This window comes from Procambarus clarkii, chromosome 13 (assembly GCF_040958095.1).
Source record: "Procambarus clarkii isolate CNS0578487 chromosome 13, FALCON_Pclarkii_2.0, whole genome shotgun sequence".
Classification (NCBI taxonomy): domain Eukaryota; kingdom Metazoa; phylum Arthropoda; class Malacostraca; order Decapoda; family Cambaridae; genus Procambarus; species Procambarus clarkii.
The window spans coordinates 12,514,351-12,534,655 of NC_091162.1; the positions used below are offsets into that span (position 1 = coordinate 12,514,351).

A 20,305-nucleotide genomic window follows, 5' to 3' on the forward strand; every position below is an offset into this window, starting at 1 on the left:
GAGGTAGATAGTTAAGATTGATGCAGAAAATGTTTTGGCTACTAGTGAAGTTTATCAAGATTTAGAGACACTGTATTTGATGGTACATACAGTTACAGCATTCCAAGTAAGTTTAGTTTAAGTACTCTATCAGTAGACTGACTGAAAAAGCAGAATAGTTTTAGTAAATAGTATAGCCCCTAATGTAGCACAAGAGATATATTGTGAAAATCTCATGCTATTTGACCTAGCCCAAGTTGAACATGTACTGAACATTATTTCTAAATTCTGCTATTTCCTAGCTGCAAATATACAGTATTATTTAAAGTAGATACTGTACATACATACACTAATGATCTAGACAGGGTAAATATTATCTTTCCTTTCTCCATGGGGGCATCTTTTTGGAGCAAGGTAAGTTTCAACATTATGCCAAAATCTAATTTAATTAAATATATGAAAAACAAAGCAAATCTACTTCGAAGGTGCTTTGATTTAAGAATTTAATATGAAGAAAAGTATAAAATGCAAGAAAAGTCTGTGCTATGCAATTTACACATCTGGCAATTTAAAATTTAGTTTTTTAAGGTTGTTTGTACTTTACTATGTTTGAACTGCACAAATAGAAGGCCTACAGAGAACTCTTACTATAACAGATCAATTTGTTAGACCCAGCCTGTTGGTGATTTCACCTGGATGGCAACTCTTCCAGGTGAACTTCCACTAGACCAAAACTTTATAATTTTCTGCTGCTCTACCCGAGTTTTCAACCCAATGTGGTTTGTTCATCTGAAAGCACTCTGAATATACTTTCATAAATGGAGACCAAAAGTATTCAGATTTGTTCCGTATATGAAATAAACCTGAAAGTTAAGTTACAAATCTACAGTCAAATAACTTAAGGTATATGGCAGGAAGTGTAGAATAGACCTAGTAAAAAATAGAGGTGTCAAAAGCACTATTAGAGAACACTATGAATATTAAGAGGCTCACAACTATTTAACCATCCACCAGCAAATATAAAAAAAATTGCCAGTATAGTTTGAAATTTTCAAGAGGAAATTAGACAAGTTCTTACTGGAAACAACAGATCAACTGGGCAATGATTGCTATTTGGACCAGGCTGTTGGAGCAGAACAACTCTCAAAAGCAGCCACAGGTAAGCGAAAGAGTTAAAACCAAAAGCAATCCTGCATTGTCAAACAAATGCACTATATTTGTAACAAAATAGGTGAGATCACCTGATTGTTTTAAGTAAATGTTAAACAGAAATCAGTGTGTTTGGACCTAACTAAAACTGTGAATAAACTGTTTATTGTGTTAAAAGACTAGCTCACAGGATGGGTATGAACTAAATTACAAATATTTCAACATAATTCAAAATTCTTTGAAATTCTTAATTTTATACTGAATATTACCTCGGTATTAAATGCTATATTTAATACAGTATAAAATTAATACAGTACTGTATAGTACTGAGGCATTGTTCGTTCAGTTGTAAAAGTTTCAAGCTAAGATAATTAACTAACAATCTAATATTAAATATAAATTTCATTACTTTTTGCTGACAAGTTCATGTATTCGTACAGCAGATGAAGCTGCATCAATTAATATTTAGTAAGAAATTTCAAAGACTACTAAACCGCCCCAAATAAAAGATTTACTTCGAATATATGGCAGTTAAGCTGCATTTAACTTCTAATTGAAATTTCTATCAGTCATGCTTCTCTTCCTGATGAGTTTCTTAATATGGAAAAAGCTTCAATACTGGCGGTATAAACCACTAATTAAATATAGTACAGTACTACAGTTTGAGCGATGAATGACTTGTTTAGCCAGAAAACACGTTGGATAATTATTACAGTACTGGAGATGTGATTAAAGAAGACAATGGTCTGTGGTTCCCATAATGGCTGTGTATAACAACGCTTGACGCGGATGGATGTGACAGCCCTTGACACGTGCATGTAACAGCCCTTGACACATGTGCGTGTGACAGTCCTTGACACATGTGCGTGTGACAGCCTTTGACACGTGTGTGACAGCCCTTGACCCATGTGCATGTGACAGCTCTTGACACATTTGTGTGCGACAGCCCTTGACACATGTGCGTGTGGCAACCCTTGACACATTTGTGTATGACAGCCCTTGACACATGTGCGTGTGGCAACCCTTGACACATGTGCGTGTGACAGCCCTTGACATGTGCGTGTGACAACCGGTGACGGGTGTGCGTGTGACAGCCCTTGACACAGGTGGGTACGACAGCCCCTGACACGGAACACGGGGTGGGTGCGGGCCCCGGGAGGCGACGAGCGAGGAGTCTGCCTCAGACTGTCAGTCGACGACCGGACGAGGCGGTGAGAGGACGTGTATAACACCACCACAATCAGGTAAGACACTCTTCAACTGTTGCCATAATTGCTCATCTGCAATAACATGTACTCAGAGTGTAATTTTGAAGTTTATTACCTTTTTTTTAAGGAGTGATTTAGTATAATGTTATATGCAGCTCAATACCCGGCATATTTTGTGTAGATGTATATATTTGGGCCTTTATTTATTTATTTACTAATGTTTAAGTAAGATTTATTGTGTGATGATTTTTATGTAATAGAAGGATGTATTCAGAAAGATCTTGGGGCATATGTGCATGTTCTTCGTACAAAAGACGCTAATGATGAACATTGATTTTTTTTTGAGTCATCATTTATACTAATAAAAATATACAACAAATGTAGTCCTAGATTTTGTGGATGGGTCAATAACGGATTTACATTATGGTTTTCGTTCATCACATAAAGCAAATATCGAAGGTCGGTGTCTTCTGCTTGAACATTTATTTTAACTATATAATGTGGATCTCGAATTTATGAATGTTATATTCATAAATTCATATTTGTGGTCAGCAACTGCATGGGTGACCAAGCAGACAACTTAGCCTCCGGCCCATATTGGACCTAGTTTTTTTTTTTAGGGATATTTCTGTGCGGGGCCCTAAGCCTCTGGCTGGCCCACTAAGTGTTGCTTGTTTCTGTTTTACTTGGGCGGAGTATGAGTATTTGACTCGTATGGTCGCTTCAGTGAGATTTTGTCCCACGTGTTTAACAACTTCTGCTCTGTTGAATCTAAGTTGAAATCTTAATGGGTTTGAAACTCTGCACTGTGTTAGATAATGTTCTAGTGGTCTGTTGGACATTTCCTCTAATCTTCCGGAACCTGTAAGCTTATTTCCCATGCACATGGGTATCCAAGCCTGATGCGATGTAAGTGTACTTCTGTTGCTCTACTGCTCCCTTTCATCAAACCAAGTGGTTCGTAGTTGGTTGAATTCTTGTACCAACCCGCAGATCCTGATGTTGCAACTGTGTTGTGATCACTGTACATCTTTTGCATTGCTCTGTTTCTAATTACTTTCTTAATTTGTGATAGACTCTGTGGTATGTAAATGTCTACATTTCTTCTCTTAGTTGCAAGTTTTGCAGCTTCGTCTGCAATGTCATTTCCTATTATTCCCACATGACTTGGCACCCAGTTGATAAGTACTTGTCGGCCTTGTCGTTTGAGTGTTAATGATATGACATTTATGATTAGATGAATGTTATCACATGTGTGTTCTTGTTGCAAGGTTTCAATGGCAGTTCTCGAATCTGTATGTATGATAACATGTCTGTGTTCAGCAAGAGCATGTTCCAAAGCCTTTTGAATATGCAAGCATCTCTGTAAAGTCGAACACCCATTTGAGAGTCTCCAACTATTTACAGAGTTTCCTGCTTTAACTGCAGCTCCGGTTTCTTGTCCCTGCTGGTCTACTGATCCGTTTGCGAAGTAAGTGAAGCTGTCAGATGCCAAGTTTGCTTCTATATGCATCTGTGCAATATTACGTAGCAGATGAGGATTTGTCTGGTTATTTTTTCCTTTAAGAACCATAATCTTAAAGTCTGCTGGCGGAGGTTCCCAAGGGGCTTGCATAACAAAGTCTGCATGTATTTCGTCGACTGTAAAACATTCTTAACACTTTGTGTCCTGCTCCTAGACGAGGCCCTGTGATTGCTCACATTATATTTAATCTTGATTTTGCTTTCTCCTTCAGATATTGAATTTGCGTGTTGAATGTCATTTTAAAATCTATCCACAGTTCTCGCACTTGCCTTACAGTCAATATTGGCTTATATAATAAGTGCATATGTGACATACTAATTGATTGTGAATATTTTAGTTTACCTTGAAAAGCTTCATAGAAAACACCGACCTTACCTAACCTTCTTAGTATGTTAAGATAAGCATCTTATTGCTTCATATTTACAATTATTACTTAACCTATCAACGGTATAGGTTAAGTAATAATTGTAATTAAGAAGCAATAAGATGCTTATCTTAACATACTAAGAAGGTTAGGTGAGGTCGGTGTTTTCTATGAAGCTTTTCAAGGTAAACTAAAATATTCACAATCAATTAGTATGTCACATATGCACTTATTAAATAAGCCAATATTGACTCTAAGCAAGTGCGAGAACGGGTTGCCACACTCGGATATTGATATTATGTAACCCACTGAAGGTTAATGTCTTGAATGCGTAGGTGCCTGTCTGGAGTGTTGCCGCCTAGTCTCATTGCCTTAGACTTCTGTGCAGATATTTTTAGCTCTAAAACGCTGCATTCAGATGTTACTTTATCTAATGCACCTTGTGCTTTATTTAGAAGCGAAGGACCTGTAATGACTAATGCTATATTATCAGCATAGCTTAGCAATTTAACCCATTCTGCAAATGTCATGGTAACGAGGGTTTTCCATAAGGATGTTAAAAAGACTAGGACTGAGGACTCCTCCTTGTGGAGTCCCATTCTCCTGCATCACGGGCTCACCATAGCCCGTGCTACTTGGAACTTTTAGTTCCCAGTAGCTGAATCTTAAACAACAACAACAACCAAGTTCATCTAGCAGTAAAATTGGTACCGGGAACTATGCAACTGAACAAATTATGTTCAACTAAATTATGCAATTAAGGGAATTATGCAACTATTGTGGATTGTATCCTAGGGAAGGTCAGCAAATAACTGGCCTAGGCAAGGGGGACCTCGTTATGAGTATATGTAAAGGTTCTTGTCGCTGGGAATTAAATTTAAATCAGCAGGTGGTAAAAAATTTTAAATATATAATTACAGTCGCCAGACAGTAGTAGCATAATTAAAGAGTCAACTGACCTTGTTGGATGAGCCTTAAGTATTGTATGCTGCTTCTCTTGCATTGCGGTTTAGTCAGGTTTGGTGAATTATTGTTCTATGGCTGCTTATCGACAGTCTCCGGTTATAATTATAATTGAAAGTGAGTGTATACTTTGGCTAACTGTTCCAGCGTAGATTAGGAGCCCAATATAGGGTGGAAATTCTTTGAATCTTATATATTAAATAATCATATTCCACCATTAATAATTTTGTCAATAGTTCACAAAGCCGATGTTTATTTATTCGCTATTAAACAAACGGTAAAAGGAATAGGATTACGCCCACAGGTCAAGAAGGATGAGAGTTGGCTACGTAATCACCCATATTGGGGAGATGGGCCAGTAAGGGTTCATATACCTACGCCCACCATGTAACGGCCCCTTCCTATACTGGTTCAGGAGTGTTCAAACGGTACATACATTGTTGTTAAGCGTGTTGTAAATATATTTTGTCTCAAGAAAATTCTAGGTGACTGAAGTGGCTCCTAACTTTACATTCGTGAAACAAATAGGATTATTTGTGCCATGTATATCTATCAACGAGAAGAATAATGCTAAAAAAATCCTTCACACATTGCTTGAACTCTAGGTTGGAAGATACCTCTGATAACTTTGGGTTAATGTCACCGATAGAGAGGTGTATGATAACCCAAGGGACTTAAGTGGTTATATGACCATTGGACTGCACTATTTGGATACAGGCCCATGGATTTCTAATAAGTTGATCGAGGCCCATAGAACTCCTTTGGATTCGTGAGCTATTTTTGTGTATATGCTACGCTGCACTATTTCGATACACGGAAATGTAACGCACTGTCTAACTTGTGCTTTCGACCTGAATACAGTAAATATAATGATGACCAGACAATATAATTATCAAAAGAAAGCGTTAAGTCAAGAAAGCTATATAGCAGCTTCGATGTTACAAAGTAATAAAGACTTAGATATTATGCAGGACAACGGTTCAAGAGCCGGAAGACGCGTGTTTTTGAACACTAAAAAATTGAACAGTCTCGCCTATTAATACTGCGCATTATTACCGAAAAAAGGTTTTGGTGAGTAGTGTCGGCGGTTTCTCTTACTGCATTTATAATATATTGTTATATATTGGTTTCCAGTTAGGGCAACGTCCTTTGAGTGAGACGATCAGTTCATTCTGGAGTCATTATCTGACTGCATAAAAATTTATATTTCCCTTTTTTCTGAATACTTTTTAATTCATTTTGGTGGTACAATGTAGTATGTTAAACGAGGCTATATAAATTAGACGTAATTAGAAACCCCCCTCTTAACCTTCCACATTCCTCGCCGGTCTCAAGCCACCACCACAACACCCTACACTCAGATAGGCTATAAACCATATTTATGGTCACAAAATTGGACTGAATATTCCTCCGCACACACAAAACAGGCATGATGATCGTTCATTAACTGGTGAAGTCGTAAACTGTTTTTCGTCTGTTTCATAAATGTTGAGAATAAGATAATGAATTTTCTTCATAAGAATGTGCGTACAAAAAACATAAGGAGACGATTTTAAGTACAAGGGGTTACACAAAAATGAAGCCACTACTACGAAGTGTTCGGGTAAAACTTTATATTTAGACAAAAAATTATTTATAGGTATAAAGAGGTAAACACTTGACACTAAAAGAGAAGTAAGCTAACAAATGAGCGTTCAAGAAATGTAACAAATTATATGCAATATGAAGGTGATACTTAATGCATGATGACAGACATATAGACGAATACATTATGGAATCAGTAGTTCTAGAAACAGATCTAAATCATAATTTAATAATTTGCATTTAAAACTTCAACGTTGTTGCTCATTAGTTGTGCATATCAAATTGAATGCATACTTATGCCACAATTATTTTGTTGTCACCTAACTTCCCTTTGCCACTTCAGGGGGGTATAGGTTTTTTATGTAGCTTCAGGGCACCAATCCCCCCCCCCCCCGCCACTGGGCATGGTGAGAAGGCACCCCCTAAGCACACAAAAGGCACCCCTAGCGTACACCCATAAATACGGGTATGGGTGTATCTTTCCCTATAGACAATTACTGCATAACTGCCTAGTATAATCATCCACAATGCTACGCCGTTGCGTCAGTATCCGAATAATAGTTAAAAGTTTAAGTATTCAATCCACAACACACACAGAAATATGACAGTGTCAGACCACGAAGGAAGAATTGAAATAGGAATTTCCTTAAATACTTTTCAGAAGGAATCTTTCTGAAGATGTATTATTAAAGTACTTAAGGAAATTTCTGTTTCAATTCTTCCTTCGTGGTCTAACACTGTCACATTTTTCATCAAGCGTTAATTTTCGTGATTTACACACCCCCAGAAATATATATCTTTTGAGTTTTTCTTTTAAGCGCTGATCATCCCAGCGTTGTGAAGAACGTCACAGTTGTAGGTAGAGGGAAGAATATCATGTACTTCCTTCATTTCCTCGCCTTCCATGGCAACAAATGTGTGTAGGAAACGGTTTTATGACCGAAGGTTAAGGTAGAATACTATCCTTTCATCTTTATAGCACGAAAAAATCTTAACATAGAGCAACAATCCACATTAGCTCCGGACAGCAGGAACATGGTAATTATCCGTTTTGGCGAAGTGACACTGTAAATTTTAATTGTATAACTATTTTCAGCGTCAGATGATCGTACAAATATCTTTAATTTCAAAATATCATGTATCTTACTCGCATGGGGAATAATTGTCGTATTGCCGTCTTAAAATGACAGTAGTACGGTAGTCAACCACCACCTAACAATTTATTATTTTCGTGTTTACACTGTACAGTACAACAGTTGAAAGATCAATTGTGTATTAGTACATTAGCAATATGTATATACAGTATTTTTAACTGAGTAATAGTGACATTCCGACTTAATATGACATGTCATTAGAACGTCAATGATCTTTATATATCAATACTGTATATCATTGATGATCTTTCATTACAAATCCTAATCATACAAAAGTCAGACAGCAGCAGAAGTCTATTTCAATTATCATAGCACGGCAGTAGCTCACTCATCTTTCAGCGTATGAATAATCCAGACAATCATTAGCTGATGCTAATGATGACAATCATTAGCTTCGAGCATATCCATATTAAAGGAAACATCGCAATATTGTGATTCAGCGAACCTTGAAGGTAATATACCAATGTGTGTAGTGATGCCACATATTCCACAGACTATTACGGGATATTTCTCAAATAGCCAATGAAATGCCGAGTTACTGGTTCTCAGTTAGGCTAGGCAGTTACATTTCCAGTACTAGAAATACCACGTGTCCAGCATACCTTCACGTAATTTTCAGGTCGAATGCACGTGTTGGGACATTGTTTATCCAAATAGCGCAGCACCCATGGCCCGATATCGAAGGCTTCTTCGATGAAAATATCAACCGTTGAACAGGTCTTTTGGGAATCTCAATCGACTTGAGAATGGTCCAGGACGGACCGAAACGTCGTCGTCCCTTCACCTACTAGTGTGTGGTCTGGTCAACATACTTTAGCCACGTTATTGTGACTCATCGCCTGCATAGGTCTTTTGGGAGCTGCACTGTTTGCTTAATTGATAACCTTAATTAAATACATTTAACTCAAACAACTCGAAAGCATTGTGATACAGCCGAAAATCACATGTAACTTTTATGTCTGCACCAAACGATAAGAGTAGCGTTGGATGCCACTCTTGCAGCCTGTGGTGTACACGTCTATGAGACGAGTCAAGGAAAACGGGAAGATGCAAAACGGAAATAGTTTTAAGAAACTTGTTGTTGCAATGGAGCTGGTCGGCCGAGCGAACAGCACGCTGGGCTTCTGATCCTGTGGTCCCGGGTTCGATCCCAGGAGCCGGCGAGAAACCATGGGCAGAGTTTCTTTCACCCTATGCCCCTGTTACCTAGCAGTAAAATAGGTACCTGGGTGTTAGTCAGCTGTCACGAGCTGCTTCCTGGGGGTGGAGGCCTGGTCGAGGACCGGGCCGCGGGGACACTAAAAAAAAAAAAAAACCGAAATCATCTCAAGATAACCTCAAGATAGGTTTTTTGTCATCATAAGTTTGCTACATACTTTTCTTTTACTTGTTAGGCTTATATTTTAAGTATAATTTTTGTAATATACAGTAACACATGTTTTTTTAATTGCTGTTTTTTTTTTATTACACCTTCCCCTTTCTTCATGTTTATTATCAGTTTTTATACTGAGTCGCCATCTGTAGAGAGGCTAGGCTTGCAGATAGGACAAGGTGTCTGGGGGTGGGATTTGCCTGTGGGAAGTCAAGGCCGCTGCCGGTGGGTACTTCAATAATAAATGATTTGGGTAGTAAGTCTGGTGGGGAAAAAATTAAGCTCATCGTGGTCCAGTTGGTAGTGCGTGTGCATAATATTTCAGGGAGATCAGTTCGATTCCCTCGTACGGCTTCAGTATTTTCTCAGCTTCCCCTTCATTCGTCTAACTTATCTGTGGTTCTAATTTCCACCTGAGGCCTTTCATTTTATCCCTCCCGGGCAGAACAGGTTGTCTATGCCTCGTTTTGCATGTTCCGTCAAGGCCACTGGGTATGATAGCCACCATGTACATCGGACACATAGAGCGTCTCTCCACCAAGTCTAGCTAATAGGTAGGAAACTCTTGCCTTGTCTGTCCTCTTAACTAAGTAGTCAACCATTCATATCCTGGCCAAACTTAGCGGCGTTTAGCCTGAGTGGTTGATCAATCTGTACGTTATCAGCCACGGTGCCACGCCAAAGACTCTTTCTTCTCTTTCCTAATATGTCTTAGGATGGTCTTCCCTTACGTGGCAGTCTTGACCGAGTACCTTTACAGTTGGTGACTCATCGCCAGCTTTCGTCACTTGTACCTCGGTCCTTTACCCGTCTCCCATATTCTGCCTTCCCTCTCCATCTTATTCTTGTCTATATTCTTCAATCTATGTCCATTTTCTCCGTTCCCCGTCCATTTTCTTTCCCCTATATATTTTCGTTATCTTTCCATTTTCAGAATTGCATGTCTCATATTTTTTTGGACTTGTCCATAAAAATTCTTGCAGTACTTTGTGTGTTGCCGTCTTCGTAACCCATTTTCATTCTCGTCTTTCATTCATACATATTAACTTATTGTAAGTGCTACACTGATGTAATAATGTGGTATGATTAGCTTATGGCTAATCATTACCATTATCAGCCAATTTACAAATGTCAATGATTAGCTTAATGTTTAGTATTAATGTGAGTTTTAGAACACGGATAAATTGTGGGCCTGTTATAAGGAGGATATTTTCCGAAGTCATGTTTTCTTCTGCTTCTTCATTTTAACACATACACGCATATATACACTTTGTGTGTGTGTGTGTGTGTGTGCGTGCGTGTGTGTGTGTGTGTGTGTGTATATATATTTGGAGGTCACCTTCACAGCTTTAGCTGGTCGGAAACCCAGTCTCCTCTCAGGCGAACCTAGCATGTTCCCCTCCCCCCCCCCCCACCCTCTCTCTCTCTCTCTCTCTCTCTCTCTCTCTCTCTCTCTCTCTCTCTCTCTCTCTCTCTCTCTCTCTCTCTCTCTCTCTCTCTCTGGGATGGGAAGATGTGACTGCAATTAAGAGTATACAGGTATCCCATTTACATCTGCATAACCCTTAGCGGGCCTCGAAGGCTTCTCCGGCAGGTACACACGAAGTTTACCATAAGAAATAATGTGGATGAATGCCCAATTAGGTATTTATTCATTCCCCATATTGGTGAGAATTATTTTGTACTGCTACACCTGAGCAGTGATGATAATCATAATACAATACTACCAATAATAGTAACTTTATTGAGGGCTTATGTCAATGGTGATGTTGGTGTTGACCATGATAGCAACACGGAGGAGAGATTGTGTTTCAATTTGGCCTTCAACCTTCCCCCCTCCGTAGCCCCTATCACCTCCCCATCCCCCCCGTCCTAAGACCCATCAGCTCACCCTTACCCCTCAGATATGAGCACAACGCACTATCCCTTCTTCCCTTCCTCGTCTCGCAAGACTGCTTCTCTGCCTCCTCTTCTCGCCCACCTCTGTTTCTCTTACAACTGTCAACCCTCCCTCCCTTACTTACTTGAAGTTTATTTAATTCTATGTGCTTGAAGTCTCAGGAATTTTTCCATATCAATTTTATCGATTCCCGTTACTATTTGTTACATAGCGATCATCATATCGCCTCTTTTTCTTTTATCTTCTAGTTTTGGCATGTTTAACTTAATGTCTCTAACGTCTCCTCGTAGCTCTTGTCCTTCAGTTCTGGGAGCCACTTAGTGGCATGTGTTTGTACCTTTTCCAGGTTGTTGATGTGCTTCTTAAGATATGGGCACCATACAAGCGCTGCATATTCCAGCTTTGGTCTAAGAAAAGTCGTCAACAATTACCTTAGTATTTCGCCATCCATGTATTTAAAAGCAATTCTTAAGTTAGAAAGCGTAGCATAGGCTCCTCGCACGATGTACTTTATGTGGTCTTCAGGTGATAGTTTTCAATCGAGAACCACTCCTAGATGTCTGTATCAGAATTCGTTAAAGATTTCTCACATAATTTATAGGTTGTGTGAGGTCTATGTTCTTCTAGTCTACATTCTGTAACATGGCATTTATTCACATTAAATTCCATTTGCCAAGTGATGCTCCATACACTTGTTTTGTCCAGGTCTTCTTGATGGGCATGACAATCATCTAAGTTTCTTGTTTTCCCTATTATCTTGTATTATCAGCAAACATGTTCATCTAATTCTGTGTTCCATCTGGTAGATCTTTTATGTAATAAAAATAAAACATTTTCCAAGTCCTCTACACCCCACGTAATCTTCTCGCCAATATTGTGTATTACTATTCGTCTTAATTTGGCTTTATTATTATTATTATTATTATTATTATTATTATTATTATTATTATTATTATTATTATTATTCTACTCATAATTCAATCAGGCGTAGGGCATTACGGCTCTTTGTAAATAATACATAATAAATAATAATAATAAATAATAAAATGTAATAAAAATAAAACATTTTCCAAGTCCTCTACACCCCACGTAATCTTCTCGCCAATATTGTGTATTACTATTCGTCTTAATTTGGCTTTATTATTATTATTATTATTATTATTATTATTATTATTATTATTATTATTATTATTATTCTACTCATAATTCAATCAGGCGTAGGGCATTACGGCTCTTTCACTCACACCCACACAGCCGGAGAGTGGTAATATAAACCTTAAACCCACACCGTGTGTGTGTATGTGATTACCTAAGTGAAGTTACAGAATGAGAGCTACGCTCGCAGTGTTCTGTCTCCCCAGCACTCTGTCATATGACGCTTTGACACTACTGACGGTTTTAGCGCGTGTATGTCGACACTCGGGGCTCTGCAATCTCTCTCTCTCTCGATACTTCATCAAGTCACCCTGATCCAAAGCTGGAGGCTGGTAATTACCGAGCAGCTTCAGGAGACGTGGAGGGCAAGACAGACAGTTAGTGTAGGTCAGTTCCTCTGCCCACCTGTTACAAACCAACAATGTAACTACACCGTAGACTGCCAGTTAGTATATGTCTGTCCCTCTAACTACACCGTAGAAGGATAATGTAGGTCAGCCCCACTGTTAGTCACTACATTACTGTATAGGCTTTTGTTAATTAGCATTACCATTAAAACTGTGTGTGTTATTACCACTTTTATTATCTTTGTTATTTATTATTGATATTTTTTTAATGGTTACTATCTCTGTTTTGCCGTTTCTTTTTATATATGCGTGTGTATGTGCTTCCCAGAATCGTATCTGCAATCGAAATACCTCTGGCACAATTGTGTTTACTTTCAATTGTCGACCCCTTGGTCTGGTCCACCTGTGTACGACAGCCAGGCCTTGTCGACCCCTTGGTCTGGTCCACCTGTGTACGACAGCCAAGCCTTGTCGACCCCTTGGTCTGGTCCACCTGTGTACGACAGCCAGGCCTTGTCGACCCCTTGGTCTGGTCCACCTGTGTACGACAGCCAGGCCTTGTCGACCCCTTGGTCTGGTCCACCTGTGTACGACAGTCAGGCCTTGTCGACCCCTTGGTCTGGTCCACCTGTGTACGACAGCCAAGCCTTGTCGACCCCTTGGTCTGGTCCACCTGTGTACGACAGTCAGGCCTTGTCGACCCCTTGGTCTGGTCCACCTGTGTACGACAGCCAAGCCTTGTCGACCCCTTGGTCTGGTCCACCTGTGTACGACAGCCAGGCCTTGGCCACATTGTCACATTTAGGCACACAGCCTGACGGGAGAAACAAATGCAGAGACTGTCGGCTAAATATGCATCCACTCATTCATAAACAAATAAAGACCAGCACATGCGTATCTCCCCACCCCATTTTCCTTTCCTTCCATTTTCAGTCCTGTCCCTTATGTTAATGAATTCATGCAAAAAGGAATTAAAAGAGAATGTCGTGATTGACGTCAGAAAACTACAACTGGACATCAAATAAGATTCAAGCTATTTTTAAAGATTGGTAAAACACATACACACTAGACGTGGGTCCAAGACCTGATGCTCGATCCTGCAGGCACAAATAGGTGAATATACACACACACACACACACTGACTACAGTCTAAATATTGAAAAGTATGATGATAGTATTAAATAGCTTTAAAAATAGTATACCTTTAATTTACATTAAGTTATAACTAGATCATGAAAGAGAAAGTAATTTCCTTTTAAAGAAACCTAATAACTATTTCATAACTGGGACGACGCCGGCAAGAACTGTCTTCCAAGAAAAATATGATTTATGGTTGGCTTACGGAGACTAAAAGAACTCTACAAAAAACACACATGATATAAATTATCTGATATATATATTGTAGAGATTAACGACAAGTTTTTGTAAGAAGTGTGAAAGATGTTATAGGTACACATAGAAATCATAATAGCATGATGCATTAAATGAACAAATCCACAAGGGCCGTGACGAGGGTTCGAACCTACGTCCAAGAGGATCCCAGACGCTGCCTTAATCGACTGAGCTACGACATGGTAAAAGATTTGCAACCGGATCAGTAAGGTCAGTAGAACTTCCGGTTGCAATTATTTTGTGTCGTAGCTCAGTCGATTAATGCAGCGTCTGGGATCCTCTCTGACGTAGTGACGTAGGTTCAAACCCTCGTCACAGGCCCTTATGGATTTGTTCATGTTATAGGTAAATGCACGAGGAAATTTGGATGTAAGCAGAGGGTTGTACTCCACCAGGATGGTACGGGCGTTGTCATCCCGTCCTCTCAAATTACATCACATACTAACGTGAAAATCCCCAATGGACTAGTAACATATTATATATAAATCAGAGCGGCTCAGGAACAATCGCTTTTTTGTAAGTGGATTGGTTAATTAGGTTCGCGAGTTTTAGTACATCGTTTAATGTCCATTGAGGCAACGCGAGAGGACGGACTGGTTTAACACTATAGCTCTCCAATTAAATCGAACATGATGTTATAGCTACACACACAAATCACAATAGCCACTAATTTGGGGATTTTTGTTCCCGAACATTTCATTTCATTCATCGTCTTCATTTTATATAACTAGATAATGTTGGTGTTGGGTCTCCTATTGAGCGCGGGGTTGTGGCGAGGTTAGGTGTGTATGTGTGTGTGTGGCAACACCTGCCGGTTATAATGCCAGGAGCCTCGTTACAGGTCAGCCTCATGTACTCCTATCATCCTCGTGCACATCATTTCCGGCTAGCCTACTCCATCCTTTCTCTCTCTCTCCCTCTGTTTATCTATCTCTCTGCTTGCGTTTGTGTTTTTGTTTCTTTCTTTCTCTCTGTCTCTCCCAGCACCAATAGCCGCTGACCCGACGATGTCTTACCACCATCACCTTATATAACCTGTCCCACATACAGACAGTAATTTGAAAATATTTTAAAACCTAAATAACCCGGTAAGCTGTTGTGCAGATGTCTTGTATCTGAAATGACATTTAACCCTTCTTTTTGTTAAATTACATTGTTTTATTTACATTCTTTAATACTGTAGTTAAAATGATATATGTTTTGTTAGTGTATTGTAGTTATTTATTGTTGCAGTTAAGACACTAATTATCTCCCCTTGCAGTTGAAACCATATCCATTCAGCTATTTTTAACCGTGGATTCATTAACAAATTCCTAAAGCAACATTCACCATTTCTCCGATGTAATGCTTGTAGCCTCAACCGGTTGACCTTCTGTTGCGTCACTTCCAGTGCTGGCGTCTCATTGGTCCTCCCGCTGGGTCATATTTCTTTGTTGGTGACCTGTGTTTCTCTCTCTGTTTTCTTAACTAGAATGAGGTTATAATCCTCTCACTATTCCTTCTTACGTTCCTTTTATAAATCGATGAACAAGTCATATATTATTCAACAAATTGTGGTTTAAAGATTTTCTTTGTTCTTACTGTCGTTTCAGGAGCTATCGTCAGAAATAGTGTTGTATTTTCATTCATTTAAAAGTTCAGCAACCTTTGGATATAAACTGACTCCACCTTTCATTTTATGCCAAGTTTCTCGAACCATTTTACAATGATACTAGACGAATATTTTCAGTTCAAATTCTAATATATTCTGAATATTTATATATTTAACTTTTTCGTTTATTAATATTCATCATCTAATTTACTTCATTAAACATGTGTTTATAGACATATTAATAAATAAATTCATGCACATTATACCATTTTAAAGTGCAGAACATAAAACACGTGAGGTGTTGTGTAATATTTACCACGGTCGCATCTTCGACTTTCCATTTAGCTTCTCTCACACTCTGTCCAGTCACTGTTGCCATCATGCATTCGTGCCTGCCTTCGCAATGTGCCGTGCAACAATATTTGTGGCAAACATGTGTTGCCAACAAGTGCCCAGTGCGATATTGTCATGAGGCGGGGAGGAAGAAGCAAGGTGGCAGCCGTGGCAGAAATATGACAACTCCATGTCGAAGAGCACTTCGATAACAAAAGGGAAATTAACAGTTTCAGTTTGTCGTATGCACATGGCACTTGGTGTGGCTGTGTTTGAACAGCTTGGGTGTGGCTGTGTAGTCTGTGTATGGTTGTGTAGCCCGGGTGTGGCTGTGTATCCTGGCTGTCTTTGTTTTTCTGATTGTCGTTATATTTCTGAAGAATGTAGGGTCTCACACAGTTTATTTATAGGCTTTGCTAACATCTACATCGAGAAGTTTTCAACTCCAGTATTTATATTTTAATACTTCAGGCAGATAGGCCGAATTGGTAAGGGAAGGAAGCACTGAGGGGAGAAAGGTCCGACTTGGTAACTTGCATCATGCATGCAAAGTAAGGTGCAACAAGTTCGCATTCTCTGACACTGGTGGCAATAGATTCATCAGTTTTGCTAATTAGTAGTGAAGACAATATATTCTAGTCTTTGCTGCTATTTTATTGCTTGTTCCAATTTTGTTTCGCCATTCAGTTGCCAATTTTTGCCCTTCTCCCATACGATTCTTCGAATTGTTATAGGGAATCTTGGTTTCAGTGGATTGATCAATTCTTATAGCGATTCCAAGCTCATTTTCCATCTCCAGCATTTCTACACCGATATCCAAACCAGTATTGGTCACCTGGTGTACCTTTGTAGTCTCTGTTGGGACTGTGCGCAGTCTGTATTTTGTAATTTATTTTTGTCGGAGACAGGCAGCCTGTGCATGTAAGTTTTCTGCGTGATAACATCTTTCAGTTAACATGCCAGTTATAATAATCTTTTGAGTGGCACAGTCGCCATGTTAATGTTGTTATGCACAAGCTGATGGACCCAGGAACCAGTCGAGCCCAAATGATATGTAATTGAGGCTTACTGTGAAATTTGTGATCGCTGCCTCATGTGATATCCCAACAAATCGGTTGCAAAATTGACAAAGCTCGTAAGACCCAAAATGCCTAACCATTTTTCAGGAATTTTGGTTCATGTCTCTCTTACAGATGTATTATCATTATTATTATTATTGTTATTGCTATAATTTATTCTTAGACCTCCATCATTATTTGATAGCTTAATTTTGTTAATTGCAAAATAGGTTCAAATTAAGAACAGTTAAAATTACATATATGCCAGTGTGTGAATATTAAATTGGACATAAACCCCGGCGGTACTGAAGGACTGTTTTAGCCGAGAGTACAAATATTTAAACCCTCGCCTCATCGGTCAAAATAGAAAGCGACTCCGTGTTTCCAAAAGACAAACATCCCATTTTTTTGTATAATGTTGGGCTTAAGCCTAGTCAACCGCGGAAAGGGGTTATTAAGGCCACCCCAATGACTTCCTGACCAACCGCAACAAGCAAATATACTTTAGTCTCCAACCAAGCTAAAGACTAAAGTAAACTCCGCGACTTCACATTTGAGAAGCTGGATATTCCCTTTTCGGTGTAAATTCTGTTCTGAGAGTAAAGTCAACCTTAACTTCCACTAGTTGATTTTTTTTTATTATAGACCCCCATATCCATCCCGTAGGTGAGTGGCAGAGAGGTTATGGTTCACGAACTGAACCCCCAATGTTCTTAAAATTAAGCTAAGTAGTTTACTTTTGAGTCGAACTAGTGCATGAAATTTGTGATAGTTACAAGGATAGTAGTCTAATGAAAGTACTCTAGTGAATATTGCAGTTTCTTGTGGTTTTAGTTTCTACCATAAATGTGGCCATACATTTACAATGCCAAGCAGCATATATACACTTTTCCATTGTCCTCTGTGGACAGAGTTAGTTACATTTTTCCGTCTGACATAATCAGGGTTAGAGAAATGTTCTCTTTCATATAGTACAGTTGGTTATTGAATATTCAACAGCAGAATGTGATTAATGTGCGTTTGCAAAGGTGAAATGTAACTAACCAGTTTTCACATCACTCGTACACATACACATAAATGTACACATACACACGTACATATTTACGTCTCTTACTTTTACAGGGTAAGATAGCTACTATAGAACCTAGTGTGTTACTGAGTACTCGACCTCAGAAGGTGATACAAGTGCTTTTACAAGTTCAAGTATAGTTACATCACATATATTACATAACTAAAGCATTACATGGTCAATCTTGAATACAGGTACAGTAAATCATGGTGTTCCAGTATTCAGATACTATTTACAGAGTTTACCATTATCTCAACTCAGGGGGCACAGTGTATGGTCATCAGTTAAGAAAATTGTTGAACCAAATATATCTTTAAGTGCGAGCTTGAAGATATATTTCAAATAATTGGCTAATATGTCGTCCATAATTACATAGACGTTTCTTGAACATTAGTAATTTTCTTGTCTAAATTCTTAGATTTGTTCACATCCAATTACATATTGATGTAGAGAGAGTGAATAGTTTAAAAATAAAAGTGCTTATAGCCTAGCCTAAGCCTAGCAGTGGTAATGTCTGGAAGCCTACCGACCTTATCGGAAGACCCACAGATATGTATCTCTTCCTGTATTGTAGTGTGACAGATGGAATACCTAGTGTAGCGTTCATTTTGTCTTGGGTCGGTTAAATTGTATTAGTTCTCGTTATAATACTGCCCTCAAGCTGCTGATATGCTTTCCAGTGGTAATCAATGCACTCTTTTAAGAGGGAAATTGAAGTTGGGCTTCGGCTAACTCTTCATTTCTATCATGCATTCGTAGTCCAATATGTAATCACTGGAGACAAACTCTAATTTCATCATTTGTGATTTTATTATAATGGTGCCTTGATTTAGACACTTTGGATATTACAGTAATATCTTGAGAAATTTTGTGCATTCAGAGATGATGGAGTCGCTTACAATTACTGTGTGGGTTTTGGATTCATGTACATGTTTGATTGCAATATTTTGACAAGCAATTCAGTCTAAAGAGTGTAAGTCGTCTCTCTTCACAACTTCACTTCCAGCGGCATCAGCGTAAGTTGACCAGACCACACACTAGAAGTTGAAGGGACGACGACGTTTCGGTCCGTCCTGGACCATTCTCAAGTCGATTGTGGAGTCACAATCGACTTGAGAATGGTCCAGGACGGACCGAAACGTCGTCGTCCCTTCAACTTCTAGTGTGTGGTCTGGTCAACATACTTCAGCCACGTTAATGTGACTCATCGCCTGCGCATCAGCGTAAATTGTTTACGAGAGGGGAAGAGCTCTGTGATCTGGCCATCAGTCTGGCTTAAGGCTATGCTGGGGTTGGAATGGGTTTATCTAAGTAACTTTATATAATTCAGCCATTAATTTTAATATTAACGATTACTGACGCATGGAATATTGAGTTCTTCCCCATATTGCGTAAGTAACCTAGGGAGCATCGGAGGATGATCATCATGGCTTCGTTTTAAATTTTGTCAAGCCTTTTAAGCATTTTCCTCGCACTATAGTAACCAGGGGTGCTATATAATCATTTAAGGATCTAGTATGCTAAACAAAAACAAAGGGGATACCACCTCTGGTGCAATTGTGTAGATCCATAGCCTCCGTGAAGGTAATAAAGAGCATTCAGGAAAAACTTGTCGTTTGACTAAATACGTATGAGTATTAGCATCTCCTACCACACCTTTTTATTGTTATTGTACACTTTATTACAAGGTTACACAGTTACATAACTGATTGGTGACAAAATGTGAACATAAGAGGAAAGAAAAAGGAGGTTGTTCCCTAGTGGCTGTAGATTTCTTGGAACTCCTCCGACGCTGGACAGGAACCGAGGATGCAGTGGGCATTTCCCCTCTAGATCGCGACACATGAACGCTGGAAAATGAAGCTCGCTGCTCTAGGGATCTCTTGTTTCTATGAGCCTTAAACCATTTCCTTGAGAAACCTTTTTGCACTCTCTCCCTTTGGACCGAGGGGTCTCTGATCCTATAGGAACACAATTGTACCGAAGATCTATCTCCCTGTACTCGTTTGTTTTGGCTGTGTGTGTGGCAGCGGCTCCTGCTTGACTGACTGAGCTATGTATGTGGCTGTCAATATGGATACACACGAGTATATTCCCACGCTATTTGTATAATTTGTATAATGTATAAAATCTGACATTTTCCTCATAGCTGGGATAAATTT

General features: G+C 39.0%; 1 protein-coding gene across 3 annotated transcripts in view; it reads left to right on the forward strand.

The window, feature by feature from the left end:
• Positions 1 to 8: 8 nt before the first annotated feature.
• LOC123757186 (cuticlin-3) overlaps positions 9 to 20,305 on the forward strand; it is a 36,128-nt gene continuing 15,831 nt past the window's right edge. Inside the window, exons 1-2 of one of the 3 annotated variants that reach the window (XM_069323643.1) lie at positions 2,330 to 2,372; positions 3,744 to 3,807. The gene's annotated coding sequence lies outside the window, so the exon portion shown is untranslated. Of the gene's footprint in view, positions 107 to 2,260; positions 2,373 to 3,743; positions 3,808 to 20,305 lie in introns of those variants that run through there. The other 2 variants (XM_069323642.1, XM_045740644.2) reach the window with 2 other exon arrangements.